Source organism: Ovis aries, chromosome 9, assembly GCF_016772045.2.
Source record: "Ovis aries strain OAR_USU_Benz2616 breed Rambouillet chromosome 9, ARS-UI_Ramb_v3.0, whole genome shotgun sequence".
In the NCBI taxonomy this organism is placed as follows: domain Eukaryota; kingdom Metazoa; phylum Chordata; class Mammalia; order Artiodactyla; family Bovidae; genus Ovis; species Ovis aries.
The window spans coordinates 59,058,318-59,076,024 of NC_056062.1; the positions used below are offsets into that span (position 1 = coordinate 59,058,318).

At 42.0% G+C, this 17,707-nt stretch overlaps 1 protein-coding gene across 7 annotated transcripts in view; it reads left to right on the forward strand.

Annotated features, from left to right (window-relative positions):
* Positions 1-17,707, forward strand: part of SAMD12 (sterile alpha motif domain containing 12) — a 455,621-nt gene that overhangs the window by 360,717 nt on the left and 77,197 nt on the right. The window lies entirely within an intron of this gene.

The following is a 17,707-nucleotide window of genomic DNA, read 5'->3' on the forward strand; positions in this document are numbered from 1 at the left end:
GTTTATTTGGTTGTGGCCAAATTCTCCTCCATTATTTTTCTTCACATTCTTTTAAACCCACACTTTCACTTCTTACAGCCATAGACCCATGTCATACAGTATTCATAACTACATGCTCATTCGGTCATTTGCAAATTCCTTAAATTCCCAAGGTACTTCCTCATCTGCGAAGCAGAAAATATAATACCTGCCTCAGCCCAGGCCGATGCACGTTAAACAAACCGATTATCAGCCTGGATTTTATAAGTACCAAGTACATGTTAACCATTATTGATTGTTTTTCTGAAATAGAATAGCATATGTAGGGTTCCAAGAAAATGTTGCATGCAGTGTGAGCGTTGAATACATCATGGTCATTCTGACTGTCATGGATCCAGGCCCTTGTTCATTTCCCTTTGATGATCTTCCGGAGACATGTGTACCGACCTCCAAGGCTATACCCATTTGCATGGTGCTCAGCCCTGTTTCAATAGGACACATTCCTTGAGACAGGTTCTCTGTTTTCCCATCTGTGTGTTTGCATCGCCTGTGACAGTTTTTGCTGGGGGTGAAGGGGTCCTGAATGTTTACTGGATTCTTTACAGTCTACCATGTATTAGCATCTGTTCAGTAGTGACCATTACCTGGTATAGAAGCTCATCACAGGGCCTTCCTGAAGGCTTCACCCTTAGAGTCCTCTTCTCTCAGAGCTGCAGACCTCCTTTTCGCGCAGGTTAATTATTTTTCCATCTTCTTTGTCCAGTCAGTCATCACAGGTTCTTACCCTGAAATAAAAAAATCCTTTTCATTGCAATCCCTCTTTCATACTCTTTCCTTGCATTCAAGTCATTCCCAGAATTCCAACCAATGAACCATGGTTTCTCAGTTTAATAATTAGGCATATGATAACTTACTCCTGCTCCATGTGGTTTAAACTTTAAGCTCCTATGAGCCCCATTTACCTAATAATTATATTCAGCTGATGCAGTGACCGCTTGGCCTGCTTACTATATAAATAATTTATCTTATCTCTCCTTTATCCTTATTTGTTCTCTGTTGGTTTGCAATGTGTTCTTTTTCTCTTTAATCCAAGAAATATGTCACTGTTGTTGTCTTTTGGATTATAAGATCAAGTGTATGATCTAGCAGATTGTCAAGGATGTTCAGAGGAGACTGCTAAGAAAGACTATCTCATATATGTCATTAATTTTCCTTTTAATGGCCAAGCTCCAGAAAAGCACTAATTCAGCACACAATATGTTCTGTGATTCCCTAACCTCTTGAAAAGAGACCAGATAAGAATGAGGAATGTTTCCATTTAATGTGCTATGTGTACAATGCAAAATTGGAATACAAATAAACATTTAAAAAAGAAAGATGAACAAACACAAATAAGACCAGCCTACCCTCTGGGAATTCATAATCTAAATATGGCATACACAGAGTGAGAAAGGAGACAAGAACGTGGGTGGTAATGATATTGCTGACACTAATGTCCACTCAGGAAATGGAAATATATAGAGGAGTCAGCTTGTTCTTGGGCATTGATCAAAGAAAAAAACCACAAACATATAGCAGGAGAGGAAAGCTGCTTGATTTCTTAACAGACTCCTGCTGATTTTATCTGGTTGCAGAGCCTGTTACCTCTGCCGCCCCAGGATTCTGGGGTGTTTTGACTAACGTTATTTGCAGTGTCCATAAACTCAAAGGAGGTTAGTGCTAAAGGGGGTATGAGAGAATAGTCATGGTGCAAAAAATAAAACAAATATACTTAAGGAGTAGAAAATTCATAGCAATTTGTGAAGCAGCCTAGTGATGTTACCATAGTAGGAAGTAGACATGACTGCAGAGAACTGTGGAGTTCTTTCCCCTTCTCCCACCAATATTCCCGCTTAAGGCACTCACATTCTAAAAGAAAAAGTTTTTGAAGGGTACGTTTTTCTCATCTTTATTTCTTTAATTAATTTTTATTGGAGTATAGTTGCTTTACAATGTGGTGTTAGTTGCTGCTGCTAAGTCGCTTTAGTCGTGTCCAGCTCTGTGTGACCCCATAGACAGCAGCCCACCAGGCTCCGCTGTCCCTGGGATTCTCCAGGCAAGAACACTGGAGTGGGTTGCCATTTCCTTCTCCAATGCATGAAAGTGAATAGTGAAAGAGAAGTCGCTCAGTCTGACTCTTAGCGACCCCATAGACAGCAGCCTACCATGCTCCTCCGTCCATGGGCTTTTCCAGGCAAGAGTACTGGAGTGGGGTGCCATTGCCTTCTCCGGTTAGTTTCTACTGTACAGCAAAATGAATCAGCCATACATGTACATATATCTCCTCTTTTTTTTACTTCCCTCCCGTTCAGATCACCACAGTGTAGAGTTCCCTGTGCTCTACAGTAGGTTCTCATTAGTCATCTATTTTATACATAATATCAATAGTGGCTGTGTGTCAATCCCAATCTCCCAGTTCCTCCAACCTCCCCTTCCTTCCCTCTTGGTATCCATACATTTTTTCTCTACATCTGTGATTCTGTTTCTGTTTGCAAATGAGATCATCTATGTAATTTTTCCAGGTTCCACATATATGCGTTAATATACAAAATTTATTTGTTTCTGTCTTTCTGACATACTTCACGCTTTATGACAGGCTCTAGGTCTATCCATGTTTCTACAAATGATCCAATTTTGTTCCTTCTTATGGTTGAGTAATATTGCATTATATATATACATACATATCGCACTGTATACATATATATACATTTATATATGTGTGTGTGTATATATATATGTATATATATATCTTCTTTATCCATCCCTCTGTTGATGGACATTTAGGTTGCTTCCATGTCCTGGCTATTGTAAATAGCGCTGCTGTGAACATCCAAAGAAATTCTTTATTGTGCCAACCATGCTAAATGTGTCTGCTGACACCAGCTGACATTGAAATACCAGTTGGTGAGTCTTAACAACTCCCACTGCACAGATGAGAGATGCCTACTGTGGGAGTGGTGGTGGTTTTAGTCACCAAGTCATGTCTGACTCTTGCAACCCCATGGACTGTAGCCTGCCAGGCTCCTCTGTCCCTGGGATTCTCCAGGCAAGAATACTGGAGTGGGTGACCATTTCCTTCTCCCAGGGATCTTCCCAACCCAGGAATTGAACCCAGGTCTCCTGCATTGCAGGCAGATTCTTTACCGACTGAACTACGAGGGAAACCCCATTGTGGTCTTATTTACCCCAAATCACACAAACAGGGACAGAGATACAGCTAGGATCCAGACCTGTTCGTGCTGATGGGTGACTCTGCAACTTTGAAAGGAGGAATGTTCAGGGTTTTTACGCAAACAAACAAAAAGAAAAAAATGTGCTAACTGGAATAAACCAAATGAGAAGAGTATAGAAGTTTTATAAACACTCCCAAAATACTGGGGGTCAATAAAAGAGACCCAAAACTTGATTGAATAAAACATCTTGCTTCCACCTCATTGCATCCTTGTCCATATTGATCAGCTGTAATAGAGCATGACAGAGGTATTGATTGTCCGAGGCAGTTCTCAGGTATTTGGGACCTGACAGCAGCCATAGATTATCAAGAAGGCAAAGCTCCACAGAAGCCTAAAATTAGGAAGGTTAAGTGAAAGGGGACAGGGGTATAAGGTGTTCAATATTTATATTAGCCCAGCAAATGACTGACTTGAAGCAGAATGGGCCTCATTTTTTGTCACCTGTAAGTTACGGATAAGCATACGTTGGCTATTGTCTTATAATATCTGTTGATGCCTACTTAAAGTATTTTCCTGGGCTTTCTGTAATATTGATTTCTAAAACACTCTTAAAAATAGAGAAAGCAGAGTAGATACACACTTCTACATTTGTTTCCTGCTTAAAAAAAGAAAAACACCACCAAAGAAACATGTTAGTGCATAAATCCATTAAGACATGGAAAGGAAAAGAGAAGATGACAGTTCGCAAATGTTGGGAGCTGGAAAGCAAATGGACACGTGGCAAATCTATTAGCAGTCTGAGGTATTAGTATCTGAGCTAATTAAAGAAGAGCAATGGAAACTCTGAGAAATAATCAGATCCCCAGAGCCCCTCTACCTCTCCTTATAGGCAGAAGACTGCCATGCCCCCTACCCTAGCTAATGACTGAAGCCTTATCCCTGAAAAGGGTAAAAACGGTTTCTGGAAATGGGCTACCTCAGACACAGTTAAGAGCAAACATCCAGGAGCCTCTTCTCCAAAAAGATGAAATTGATAGAGTACCTGAAGTGTGAAACATCTTCAGAGGGTATTTCAAAAAGTGGTAGAGTTTGAGGCTGAGTAGTGACAAGTATTTAGAAAACCAAACAAATTGAAAAACAGGATATAATTGCTACCTTTCAGGAAAACAGTAGTCATACAGGAAAGAAACTGTGATAGTAGTTTACGCCCTCCTCAGTTTTGTATGGCATTTAAATAGTGTGATAATGAAAACAGTGAATACTGACTGAGCGCAAAGTCCTACATGGGGATTAAGGGGTGATAGGAAGGGTAGCAAGAGTGACGGAAATTTACGGAGAGAGGAGAGCTAAGTGGGAAATTGACTTTTTTAAAATTTGAAAAACAATTCAGTAGCATTGTAAGTATATCATCTAGAGATATCCAGGTGAATGCCAAAATAATCAGCTGGGAAAGGAGGCGGGGAAGAGGAATACCATACGATCTTTTTTTGTTTCTCTTTTGCTGCATGAGGTCCTCTTTGCCGCCTGCAGGCCCTTAGTTGCACAGGGGCATCTCGTTCCCTGACCAGGGACCTTGGCCACCTGCACTGGAAACTCAAATCCTAACCACTGGGCCACCAAGGCAGTCACTATAGCAGATCTCGTAGAGCTATTCAGTTCCTTAAATTAGGCCTAGATAATTGTGATTTAAACATCTTTATATCATATATATCCCTGGTGGCTCAGATGGAAAAGAATCTGCCTGCAGTGCAGGAGACCTGGGTTTGATCCCTGGGTTGAGAAGATCCCCTGGAGAAGGGAATGGCAACCCACCCCAGTATTCCTGCCAGGAGAACTCCACAGACAGAGGAGCCTGGCAGGCTACAGCCCATGGGGTCACAAAGAATCAGACATGACTTAGAAACTAACACACACATTATATATAGATTCCAAACTGATTAATAAAAGTAGGCTGGAAGTACGTGCTGAAAAGACAAGTTGGACTTTTGTCTCAACAGCTAAAGTGTGGAGCAAAAAGCGTTCTACTCTTTGAGTAGACATCTTTTGCTGGACATCTTTCCCAGCAAACCACTCTGCCCACGTGCTGTTGAAGTGATGCCTGTGTCTCAAGCTGATGAAATGATGTCCCCTCACTTAGGAATAATAGGAACCAGGTGGCCTCAGCCTTCTCAGAACATCTCATTTCTAACTGCTTTTATTTATCTTCCATTTTTGGTTGTATTTCTTTAGGACGTTTTTTTATCTTGCCGATAGTAAAAATTATTTTCTGAGATTCAAAGCATTGTAAAACGTGAATTCTCTGGAGTTTATGGGGTCTCCTTACCCACCTTTTTCTGGATAAATAGAATCTATGCCTCTTAAAAAGTTTAAAAATATGGGGTCAGTGAAGGGGCAGTCACACTCACTTACCTTAGTCTCTTGTATTGTAAAATTCCTTACAGTCTTTGATAGGGAGCTACATAGTATTTAAGCTTTTTTTTGGTCTGAGGCCTTTAGTTTCATGAAAGCTATGAACTTCTTTTCCAGACAAATTCTTGTGTACAGATTTTACATGCACTTTAGGAGGTTAGAGTCCCAGATGCCCATTCACAGACCACTCAAGTGTCCGTGAACCTCTTAACGGGTCTGATCCGTATCACTTGCTCTACTAATAGACTCTAAGTAAGTGTTGAATTAAATGACTAAATGGACCCAAAGAGAGGGCCTCCAGTTCCAACTGACTTCCTGGGTGAAAAGAAGGACACGTAATCATTGCACCCTTTTATGTCTTTGATTTTCCTCTTGGAGTCTGGAGAATCGGTTTCTCACCCCTGCTCTTCGGGTTCTGTCTGCCCTTATATCATCCTCCATCCATCCTTAAAAGATATCTTCCCTACTACCTAGACTCCTAAATTTCTAGCCCCAACTTGTAAAATGTGCCATTAATAGTTTGTCTTGCCATCCTGAAATAAATAAATAATGCTCCGTTATGCCGAATTTGTTCTACTTATTCAGGGCTGCCATATGGCTTCAATGGATGTCTAGTTGAAATGCATTTAATATCTCCTACAACCTACATAAAGATGTCAAATGCCTATAATTAAAGACAGATCCTTTTTGAGATAATGCTTTACCAATTAGCCACCTGGAGCTGTCTGGCCAAGTCCTAATCAATGAGCCAGTTGTGGACATTTTTAAGACGTCTAAGTCCAAAGGAGAGTTGGGAATACGTAGCAAGTTTAGCAGTGATGAGAGCGCCAGGATAACTAAATTCAGGATGTCCTCATGATCTAAGTGCCTCCTTGCAGGCCGTTTCCACTCCCTCAAGTGATCACCATTGGCAGTAACTGGGCAGCATTACCTGAGCCCTGCTCTTTGCAGGATAGTAAAACTTGCAGTGGCCGTGTGAGGAGCAATATAGTAGAGGTCAGAGGAAGTACTGCAGAATTAACCTTATTCTGTAGGTGGTTCATTCCTTTCTACAAAGGAGTTATGTCTCAAATTAAGTCCTCGCCTTGCGATGCTGTCGGGTCCATACAATTTCAGCAGCATCCCCTTCCCCAGCAGTTCCCCAGCCAGGGAGGAAAAGCTGAGGGGAAGGTAAACAGCAGTGTGTCTCAGGATCACCCTGGGGACACACACCCATGTCAGGGCACTAGGTAGTCCCTAGCCCAATTCTCGTGCATTTGCTTTCTTTTCTCTCATCCCCTGGCCTTCTGCCTTCACCTGTTCCACTCATGTGCATACGGCCACAGTGGTCTCTTCACTCTAGCACAGGTTCTAGCCAGCTTTAGAAAACCACCAACTAGGAATGTCTCGGAGACTTTGTGATGGGTCACCAAGGCTTGCAGAATATTTTCTTTGAAAACAATTTTATCTTCCTTCTCCGGTGTTAGAAACTAAAAGACTACTCCAATATGGTATTTATGTCATTAAACTGAACCGTGAGGAGAATTTTGTAAAGGAGAGCCGGAAGTCCAGGATTTGCACGTTACCCTTTAACGGAACTTGGGAAGAACAGGACGTGAAAGAGTACATGTCAGTGTCTGTACTAGAGACACCTCAAAGGGCAGCAGAGACACCAAGAGAACTACAGGGGTAGTTACCCAGGAACCGTTAGCCTTCTGGAGAGAGAGCTAACTAAAAGGTTGTGTCGAAAGTTGGACTGAAATGGAAAATAAAATTGAAACTTATGTTAGGAAACAACTACATGTAGCGTTCTTTCCATGGCAAGGGAAGATGGCTTTAGCTTTTTACAGAGTACAGGAAGTCTCACATTACATGATGAAAACCATGTCCTCAGGGCTTAGGAGAGGAGTGGTCGCTTGCATTTTCACTTATTGTGAGCCTTTTAAGGATTGTTTATGCGTTCGCTTGTCAGCACCTTGACTGAGCGGGCCAGCTCCATTCTCACCTCCCCTGCCTCGCAGGCAGAGCCCTGGCTCCCCACTTCACTCTGAGTAGGAACAATTACCCTGTATCTCCTAAGCATTTCCACAGAAAATTCTTCCCTCGTATCTTCACATATGCTACTCTTTATGGTTGCTGGGTGCTTTCTCCTGAAGTTGCTCTGTCCTTACCATGGAAGTCTTGGCTTCTAGAAGCCGGAAGTCATGTCTTTCCCCACTCCATCTTTTGGTAGCATTTAGGATAATACTGCAATAAGAAGCCAGCTCTGAACGATGTGGATTAATTCAATAACTTTTTTTTTTCTTTTTTCTGGAATACATGTCTCTGTGTGTCTGAACAGAATTCTGTGACTTTGGTTAAATGCATGTCTGAAGGGTTTCACATTTCCCAAAAGCTAATGTTTGAAACAATGCCGGAGGCCTAAAAGCACCAATTTTCCTGTCCTGTTTTGTTCCTCTCCTGCATTAACAGTGAGAGTCTCATCATTCCACACCCTCTGCCATTGTTTTCATGTGTCCACATGTAAGAATTAAAATGATCACTGGTTGACTAGTATTTCTGAAGAATTCTGTGCTTAACACTTGGCAGCTGTTCTTCCCACAATCAATTATAGGAAGCAGGCACCTTTTTACAGGGAAACTAAGAAAAAAGCGTTTTATCAAGACTGCTTTACAATACCAAGAGAAATAAGTGGAGAGGGAATAAGAGATGAAGCAAGAGTGACAGATGCGATGGCAACCGATCCTGGGTGGTGGTTCACGTGGGTTCATAGCACTGTTCTCGCTACTTCTATGTGTGTTTAGAAATGTCCATAAAATAAAAGTGTTAAAATTAAAACGAGGTACTTCTCCGGCGGCCCAGTGGTTAAGACTTCGCCTTCCAATGCAGGGGGAGTGCGGGTTCAATCCTTGGTCAGGGAGCCAAGATCCCGCATACCTCTGGGCCAGAAAACCGAACATGTAAAAGAAAGAATGGTGTAACAAATTCAGTAAAGACTTCAACAATGGTCTACATCCAAAAAAATCTTTAAAAAATATTAAAATGAAACTAAGTTAAAAACCGGTCAGGAGAAATCACATCTCTTCTCCACCTAATCTTTGGTTATGATTATTTGGGTTCCTCCTCCTGATATGGAAAATACTCATGATAAATGAATTCGATTCTGGAAGTCCGTTGAAACCCCTGGATAGTTTGTATCCAACCATTTTTCCTACCCAAGGCTTTAAAGGCTTTGGGTCTCCTTTAGCTTTCCTCCTGAGTATCCCACAGAAGCCTGTTTGGTGCGCCAGGAAGACATCAGGGGATGTCATTTCAAATGCCAAGATGGCATCTTTTTGCTCCCTCAGCTGTGATAACTTGTGTGTTTCCCAGTGACTTCTCTCGGCTGTAAACTGCCTCTTTTTCCATGTCGTCTGTGCTGCCACCTCGTTTTCTTGTTTTAACTGAAGAATTGTTCGTCTCTATTTAGACTTCAGATCTGCATCTGCTTTATGTTCTTCCATCTGTTCTGCATTGTAGTGTCTTTGTAATATATTAGGTGCTGGGTAACATTTAAAGAGACAGTCAAGCTAGTGTGGGCCTTGGGCTTTCTCTCTCTTAGAGGGGAAGATTCTTAGACTATTAACAGGGGTATAAATGGGTTTTACTGCCATGTAGAAATCAGTTTGTCTTTGGAAATTTTAAAATAAAGAATTTCTTTTTTTAATTTTTAAATTGTAATTAATTTACAAGGTTCTGTTAGTTTCAAGTATAGAGCAAAAGGATTCACTTACATAATTATATACATATATACATATTCTTTTTCAGATACTTTTCCATTGTAGGTTATTATAAGATATTGAGTATAATTCCCTGTGCCAAACAGTTTATATGTATATATATGTATGTGTGTGTGTATATATATATATATATATATATAGAGAGAGAGAGAGAGAGAGAGAAGTGTGTTTATGTTAATACCAAACTCCTAATTTATCTCTCCCCTACCCACTATCCCTTTTGGTAATCATAAGTTTGCTTTTTATGTCTGTGAGTCTACTTATGTTTTGTAAATAAGTTCGTTTGTATCATATTTTTTAGATTCCACATGTAAGTGATATCATATATTTGTCTTTCTTGATCTGACTTCACTTAATATGATAATTCTGGGTCCACCCATGTTGCTGCAAATGGCATTATTTCATTCTTTTTGATGGTTGAGTAATATTTCTGTGTGTGTGTGTGTGTGTGTGTGTGTGTGTGTGTGTGTACACACCACATCCTCTTTATCCATTCATCTGTCAGTGGTTATTTAGGTTGCTTCTATGGCTTAACTATTGTAAATAGTGCTACTGTAAACACTGGGGTGCATATATCTTTTTGAATGATAGTTTTATATGGATCTGTGCCTAGGAGTGGGATTGCTAGATCATATAGTGGCTCTGTTTTTAATTGTTAAGGACCCTCAGTGACTGCACCAATGACTTAATACATTCTCACCAACAATGTCAGGGGGCCGGGTCCTTTATCCTCCAGCGTTTATTATTCATAGACTTTTTAAATTAAAGTATTTTATATTCTTTTTCTCCTTACCTCTTTTTTGGCATCATTCCAAACCCACTCTCAGAACTAAGGGACCTGGTCTCCCTAACAGACTGGTGGATTGAAACTTCAAAGGTACCTGTGTATCCACATGTGTATCTCTGCTGCTAGGGGTGAGTGTATGTTATTCAGAGAAGGGCAGTTTCCACTGTGTGGCTCCTAAGTCCTCGTGCTTGGAATGAAATCCCATCTCTGCAGCAGCCTTCCCCAGACTCAGCTTTGCTGTCCGTAGAATGGCAGGATAGTTACTTGCCTTGTAGTACTGTCATAAAGATAACATTTGCCAGGGCTTCCCTGGTGGTCGAGTGGTTCAGGATCCGCCTTGCTATACAGGGATCTTGAGTTCGATCCCTGGTCGGGAAACTAAGATTCCACATGCCTGTCACCAACTAAGCCTAATTGGTACAACTAGGCAGTCGGTGCACTGCACAAAAGATCCCACGTGATGCAACGAAGACCTGATGCAGCCAGATAAATAAATAAATAGTTTTTTAAAAGATAACCTTTGAGGAGTTTGCAGTATAAGACCTGTCACTTACTGCAAATATTTTATAAATAGTCAAAAGTTTTAATTACTATTAACTCTCCAAGTCACTGACAGCATGGTAAAGGGCTAAATATGGATGATAATAGCTACAAAAAATAACGTGTTTTCTGGGTTGCCAAATTAAGCTGAAACCAGTTTTCACATTAACAGCAGGAGGCACTTGCTAAGTTAGAAAACACAGTTACCAATGAGGTTCCAAAAGAAGATCTTTGAGGCTGATGCTCATTTCATGTGTCATATTCACTTTGGGTGAAAACTTTTGCTGAAATGTTAGAGTCTCATTGAATTTATTTATTTTTCCCTCTCTTGTCTACCCACCTGTTATTATGTGTATCCTCAGAGGTAGAAACTTTCTGACCAGGGCTTGTGGGTCAGGACAGAAGTTTCATGCTTTGATTTTGTTTTGTGTTTGAGGTTGTAATGAAGAGTTCAGGGGAAGAATTGTTGGATGCTCTAGGGAGAGTATAGACGTCACTTTTATTTCTATCTCCTGTAAAGTGACAAAGAACAGCAGTGCTAATAAGTGATACTGTGTCTAGTCAAGATCAAAAAAATAATTCACTGTTTCTGAAGAAAGTGAAGCCTTTGAGGAAGGTAGCTTTTTTTTTTTTTAAATAAATCAAAGATTCTAAGACTTCCAGTAAAAAAATTTTGGTAACATCTGTATTCCTTCATTTACACTTTTAGTAAACATCTCTTGAGCACCCTCTTTGAGCCAGTTTCCTGTTATAGTAAGAATATTATAAAAAGGAGGGAGATGGCTCAATTAACTTCTATAATTTTAGGAGAGGTTTGAAAAGGGGCTAATTGCAGATGAATGGATTGGGTTTAGATAAAGTCACAAGGAATGGTGCAGTCCCAGGGGCATTGTGACAGTGGGGAGATATTTACCACATCTTGGCCTCAATGAACAAGGGAAGGAGTGAGCCCTGGAACCTGGAGAGAGGCCAGTATGACTGGGCTACCCCTGGGAGATGCAATGAGCTATAGTTGATCAGAATGCCCTGCTGGGGAGAGAGCTGAAGAAGATGAATTCCAAGGTCACTTCTCTGCTGTCCCATGAAACTCCTGCTGGTGCTGCCCATTGGCAGATCCCTCCTAAAGCCAGAGAAAAAGGGAGCTCATTTGTGCAGTTCACAAAGGTCAGTCTCCCAGGTCTCAGAGCAAGGTGGAGAAGGTGCTGGAAAGGGCAAAGGGAAGAATCCAGCACCACTGTGACCTCCCTCAAGACACTCAGTCTAATGGTAGAAGGCTGACACAAGAGCAGGTAAATGTCAGCATTCACTGTAATTAACATGCTCCTGAAACTTACAAAATAATGTGAGAGCCCAGAGGACAAAGCTACCAGCTCTGCTATTAGGGAAAATTTATTCTGGATCTCAAAGAATGAATGTAAGTTTTCTGGATGTCAAGGGCAGGCAGAGGAAGAGAAAAAGGTGGAAATATACGAATCTTGTTTACAGATCATCAGCGTGACTCCAGAGCAAGGTGTATAGGACACAGGGAAAGGATTTGGAATTTTGCAAGGCTTTGCTTGGATTGTTGGAGAATCTTATCCAGACCTATCACCAAGTGTTTAGTGAGCAAGTGTAAGATGTTCTCAGCTGCCAGCTTCATGAGAGGTGTCAGTTGTGTTCACCGCTGTGCGTGCAGCCACTGGAACAGTGCTTGGCATCTGTTCCCCACTCAAAAGCTCTTTGGAGAACAATGAGCAAGAGAACAAAAGACCTGTTGTATTTGACCTAAGTCCCATGACTTTGTTTTGATTTATTAAAATTAAATTTGATACCCGTTAGTCAGGTGGCACAGTGGTAAGGAATTGGCCTTTACCACCAGGAGACCTGGGTTCAATCCCTGGAAATATCCCCCAGAGTAGGAAATGGCAACCCACTTCAGTATTCTTGGCTAGGAAGATTTGTGAACAGAGGAGCCTGACGGGGCCTACAGTCCATGGGGTCACAAAGAGTCGGACACAACTGAGCACACCACACACACAGCAAGTAATACTGTTTTGATTCTCGCTTTCTGAGCTCAGTTCAGATCAGCCACTCAGTCGTGTCCAACTCTTTGCAACCCCATGGACTGCAGCACGCCAGGCTTCCCTGTCCATCACCAACTCCCGGAGCTCACTCAAACTCATGTCCATCAAGTCAGTGATGCCATCCAGCCATCTCATCCTCTGTGGTCTGCTTCTCCTCCTTCCTTCAATCTTTCCCAGCATCAGGGTCTTTTCCAATGAGCCAGTTCTTCACATCAGGTGGCCAAAGTATTGGAGCTTCAGCTTCAGCATCAGTCCTTCCAATGAATATTCAGGACTGATTTCCTTTAGGATGAGCTAATTGGATCTCCATGGTGTCCAAGGGACTCTCAAGAGTCTTCTCCAACACCACTCCAAAGCATCAGTTCTTCAGTGCTCAGCTTTCTTCACAGTCCAACTCTCACATCCATACAAGACTACTGGAAAAACCATAGCTTTGACCAGACGGACCTTTGTTGGCAAAGTAATGTCTCTGCTTTTTAATATGCTGTCTAGGTTGGTCATAGCTTTTCTTCCAAGGTACAAGCGTCTTTTAATTTCATGGCTGCAGTCACCATCTGCAGTGATTTTGGAGCCCCCCAAAATAAAGTCTGACACTGTTTCCACTGTTTCCTCATTTAATTGCCATGAAGTGATGGGACCAGATGCCATGATCTTAGTTTTCTGAATGTTGAGTTTTAAGCCAATTTTTTCACTTTCATCAAGAGTCTCTTTAGTTCTTCACTTTCTGCCATAAGGGTGGTATCATCTGCATATCTGAGGTTATTGATATTTCTCTCGGCAGTCTTGATTCCAGCTTGTGCTTCATCTATCCCAGAGTTTCTCATGATGTTCTCTGTATATAAGTTAAATAAGCAGGGTGACAATATACAGTCTTGACGTACTCCTTTCCCAATTTTGAACCAATCTGTTGTTTCATGTCCAGTTCTAACTGTTGCTTCCTGACCTGCATACAGATTTCTTAGGGGACAGGTAAGGTAGTCTGGTATTCCCATCTCCTGAAGAATTTTCCACAGTTTCTTGTGATCCATACAGTCAAAGGCTTTGGCATAGTTAATAAAGCAGAAGTAGATGTTTTTCCTGGAACTCTCTTGTTTTTTCCATGATCCAGTGGATGTTGGCAGTTTGATCTCTGATTCCTCTGCCTTTTCTAATCCAACTTGAACATCTAGAAGTTCACGGTTCATGTATTGTTAAAGCCTGACTTGGAGAATTTTGAGCATTACTTTGCTAGCGTGTGAGATGAGTACAATTGTGTGGTAGTTTGAGCATTCTTTGGCATTGCCTTTCTTTGGGATTGAAATGAAAGCTGACCTTTCATTTTCACTTTCAGGACTTAGTCCTGTGGCCACTGCTGAGTTTTCCAAATTTTCTGGCACGTTGACTGCAACACCTCTGAGCTCAGCGGTAAAGAATCTGTCTGCAGTGCAGCAGACTAGGGTGTAATCTCCGGGTTAGGGAAATCCCCTGGAGAAGGCAATGGCAACCCACTCCAGTGGTCTTGCTTGGAAAATCCCCTGGACAGAAGAGCCTGGTGAGCTACAGTCCCTGGTTTTGCAAAGAGCTGGCCAGGGCTCAGCAACTAAACCACCACAAAAGACAGTGGTTTTGTGCAACAAGCACAAGATGAGGAGCCTAGATATCTATTCATCACTGAAAGCATCATTAACCTTCTGTGTCTCAGCTTTCTTGTCTCTAAAGTGGAGATTGTACTCTCTTCCTCAGCTTTCTCTGAAGATTATTGTGAAGATCAAAGGTGCCTGCATCGGTATAAAAAATCTTGACAGTTAACGTGTCTCCTTCTCCTGCATCACTAGCAACTGAGATGGGCCACATAAGTGAATTTTTCAAATAATTAAATCTGTTGCATTAAACAAGAGTTTCTCAATCTTGGTACTATGTACACTGGGGTTCAGAATATTTCTCTGTGTGTGTGTGTTGGGGACAGCATGGCTGTCCTTGCATTATAAGATGTTTTACAGCATCTTTGACTTCTGCTCACTGGCACCCCCCACCACTAATTGCAAAAACCAAAAAATGTCTCCAGACTTTGCCCAGTGTCCTCTAGAGGGCAAGACCATCCCCTGGTTGAGAAACACTGCATTCATCATTCTTTTTTGATCTTAGCCATTTTAGATAGCGATTTTTCTCAAATACATTGATCACGTCCCTGGCCTGTTAAACATGGGCTTCTGGGTTGCTCGACTACCTTACTGGCATCCCATCTTTGAGACATGATAGAGCTATGTCCCCACATCCCTACTCTCCCCTGTTTCCATAGACAAGTATCTGTATTTTTTGCTTTTGATTTTCCCTCCCTCTCTTCCTGTGAAGTTGACAGCTGTCATTTTCCCATAAATATCAAAGTGTACTAATTTGCTGTCTCTGATCTGCTGAGGATTTTAACAACAGCTAGTCAGATTTCATAGAATGTATCTAATACAAGGATCAACTCGCTCCCTGGGTTTGGATGTACAGGAGCCTGGCAGATGGACTTGGTTTGTTTGAGCCATGTGGTGTGCTGTGTGCTAATTCACTTCAGTTGTCTCCAATTCTTTGCCAGCTTCTTTCATCCATGAGATTCTCCAGGCAAGAATGCTGGAGTGGGTTGCCATGCCCTCCTCCAGGGGATCTTCCCTACCCAGGGATGGAAACCGCCTCTCTGATGTCTCCTCCACTGGCAGGTGGGTTCTTTACTATTAGTGCCATCTGGGAAGAGCCACGCAGAGGCTCTCTTATTCTTCACTTCCCAGTGCTTCTCCCCTTAGGGATACTTGCCGGGTCACATGGTGATATCACAACTGCTATTAATATGGCCATGATATTACCCACATCAACTTTCCCATATCCTGATTTTAGAAAGAAATAAGAGAAGGATGAAAAATACCTGATGGTAGTTCAAACATTCCTTTCAATTGGGTACAAGCATTTAAGAAAACAGGTTTTTTTTTCCAGTCTCACCACCCTCCTCACTCTTACATCCATTGAGAAATTATACAAGGAGATCATATATCATTTATGTCATCTAAGAAGCTGCCCAGAGCCTGGTGTGATGTCAGGCAATAAAATGTTCCTTGATATTTTAAATAAGTCTCGTGTGAGCACCTAGGATAGTGACGTATTACCAGACACTTAGTAGGTTCTCAAAAAATGTTTATGGAGGGAAACACAGGAATGAATAACAAGGATATAAACTCACTTCTGGCTCAGTGGTAAAGAATCCTTCTGCCAATGCAGGAGACACAGGTTCAATTCCTGGGTCGGGAAGATCCCCTGGGGAAGGGAATGACATCCCACACCAGCATTCTTGCCTGGAGAATTCCATGGACAGAGGAGCCTCATCGTCCATAGGATCGCAAAGAGTCAGACACAGCCTAAGAGACTAAACAAGAACAAACCTCACTTCCCAGTTATCAGTATGAAGAAAACTCGTGGAAGGTATGACAAGTCAGAGACTTCAAAAATCCAGGTGAGGAAAGTGCTTTGTAATGAAATCACAGGCTAATCTTTCAGGTCACAGATAAAGAGAGGAGTGCAGATGTCCTAGAGGGGGGTGGGGAAATAAAATTACTAACCAGCATTCTGTTTCCTGTTCTGTGTGGTTCTTCTTTTAAGTTTGCAGACTGGGAATGGCCCAGCAGATTCCAGCTCACAGAGAGAATCTACCTCCTCTTCTTCCCTCCATTGCAAATGCTTGTGTTTTTCACTGGACAGGAAGAAAGGTTCCGACTCTCGGTGTCCCCCTGCCACCAGTGGATAGAATCTGTCAGTGGATAGAACCTCAGTGATCTCTAACCACAGTTTGCCCAGGTAGTTAGGCTATTTCTGTCCACTGTAGCAAGGAATAATCCCTCACACCAGAATAAAGCAACCTGTCGGGGAACTCCTAGCTGAGCGGTGTGCAAGGTTGGAGAAAATCATTCCATTTAAAAATGGCTCTGTACGTAATTTTAAAAAGGGATCCATGTCCCGTAAGACTCTGAACACTGGGAAGAAAAAACAGCATTTGACTCACTGCATTCCCTCAAGGCTATGTCTGGTCTTGACATTCCCCATGGGTGACAGGTTTTCAGATGGTGATTCTGAACCGGGCAGATCCTTGAGAAAGGAGGCCAAGATGACCAATTTCCCCAGGGACTGTGAAACCTGAGGTCACTGCTGGTAGCATGATCACCACAGGCCATGGCCTGGAATCTGAGCTAATCCCTGCACGGGATGAACCCAGGGATGCTGTGATTTATACTTGCAGATTTCATCTGGTCATTGCAGTGAGGCATTCTGTTAAAGAAGTCAAGACAATCTGACCTGGCCGGAGACAAGAAAATAGCCTGTCCTTGAAAGATAAAGGAATTCTTAGAGCATAGTAACCACATGTTTGTGTTTTCAAAAAGGCAACATTAGTCAGAAAAAATATCTGTGTGTCTCTTGGGTTCTGCAGTCTTGTGATATTTCAGATAGGTTAATTGGGCTGGGTTAATGGTTCTTTTTATTATGGTGACTTTCAGCCATGCAGAAGGCGCCTGATTAAATCATGGGCTGCTCTGGGTGAAAGGTATCACTTCTCTGGCATTTAGCCTCCGCAGAATACAGCAGGAGTTACATGGGTGACTTTGGAGCATGGTGGGAACTTTGCTCTGTTTTGTCAACATTCACAACAAAGAGCAGCAAAGTGCCTTTTCTAATGAGATGATCACACAGGATCTGGGGCCCTTTCTTGAAGCCAGTTGTGTCTGGAGTCTGAGCAAACAGGAGGGTGATGTGCCATGAATTCAGCTTAGGCAGGGCTCAGCATTAGGGACCTGTTAGGAAATGAGGATGAGGGGTATAGAGGTGAGAGCTATGTCACTGCTGAATTCTGGGTTGAATTCTCCTTGAATCCAAGATCACCTAAATGACTCATTGGACAGTGGGTTCTGGGGCTAGAAAGAATAACTCTTATGCAAATAGACTGAGTTAAAGAGG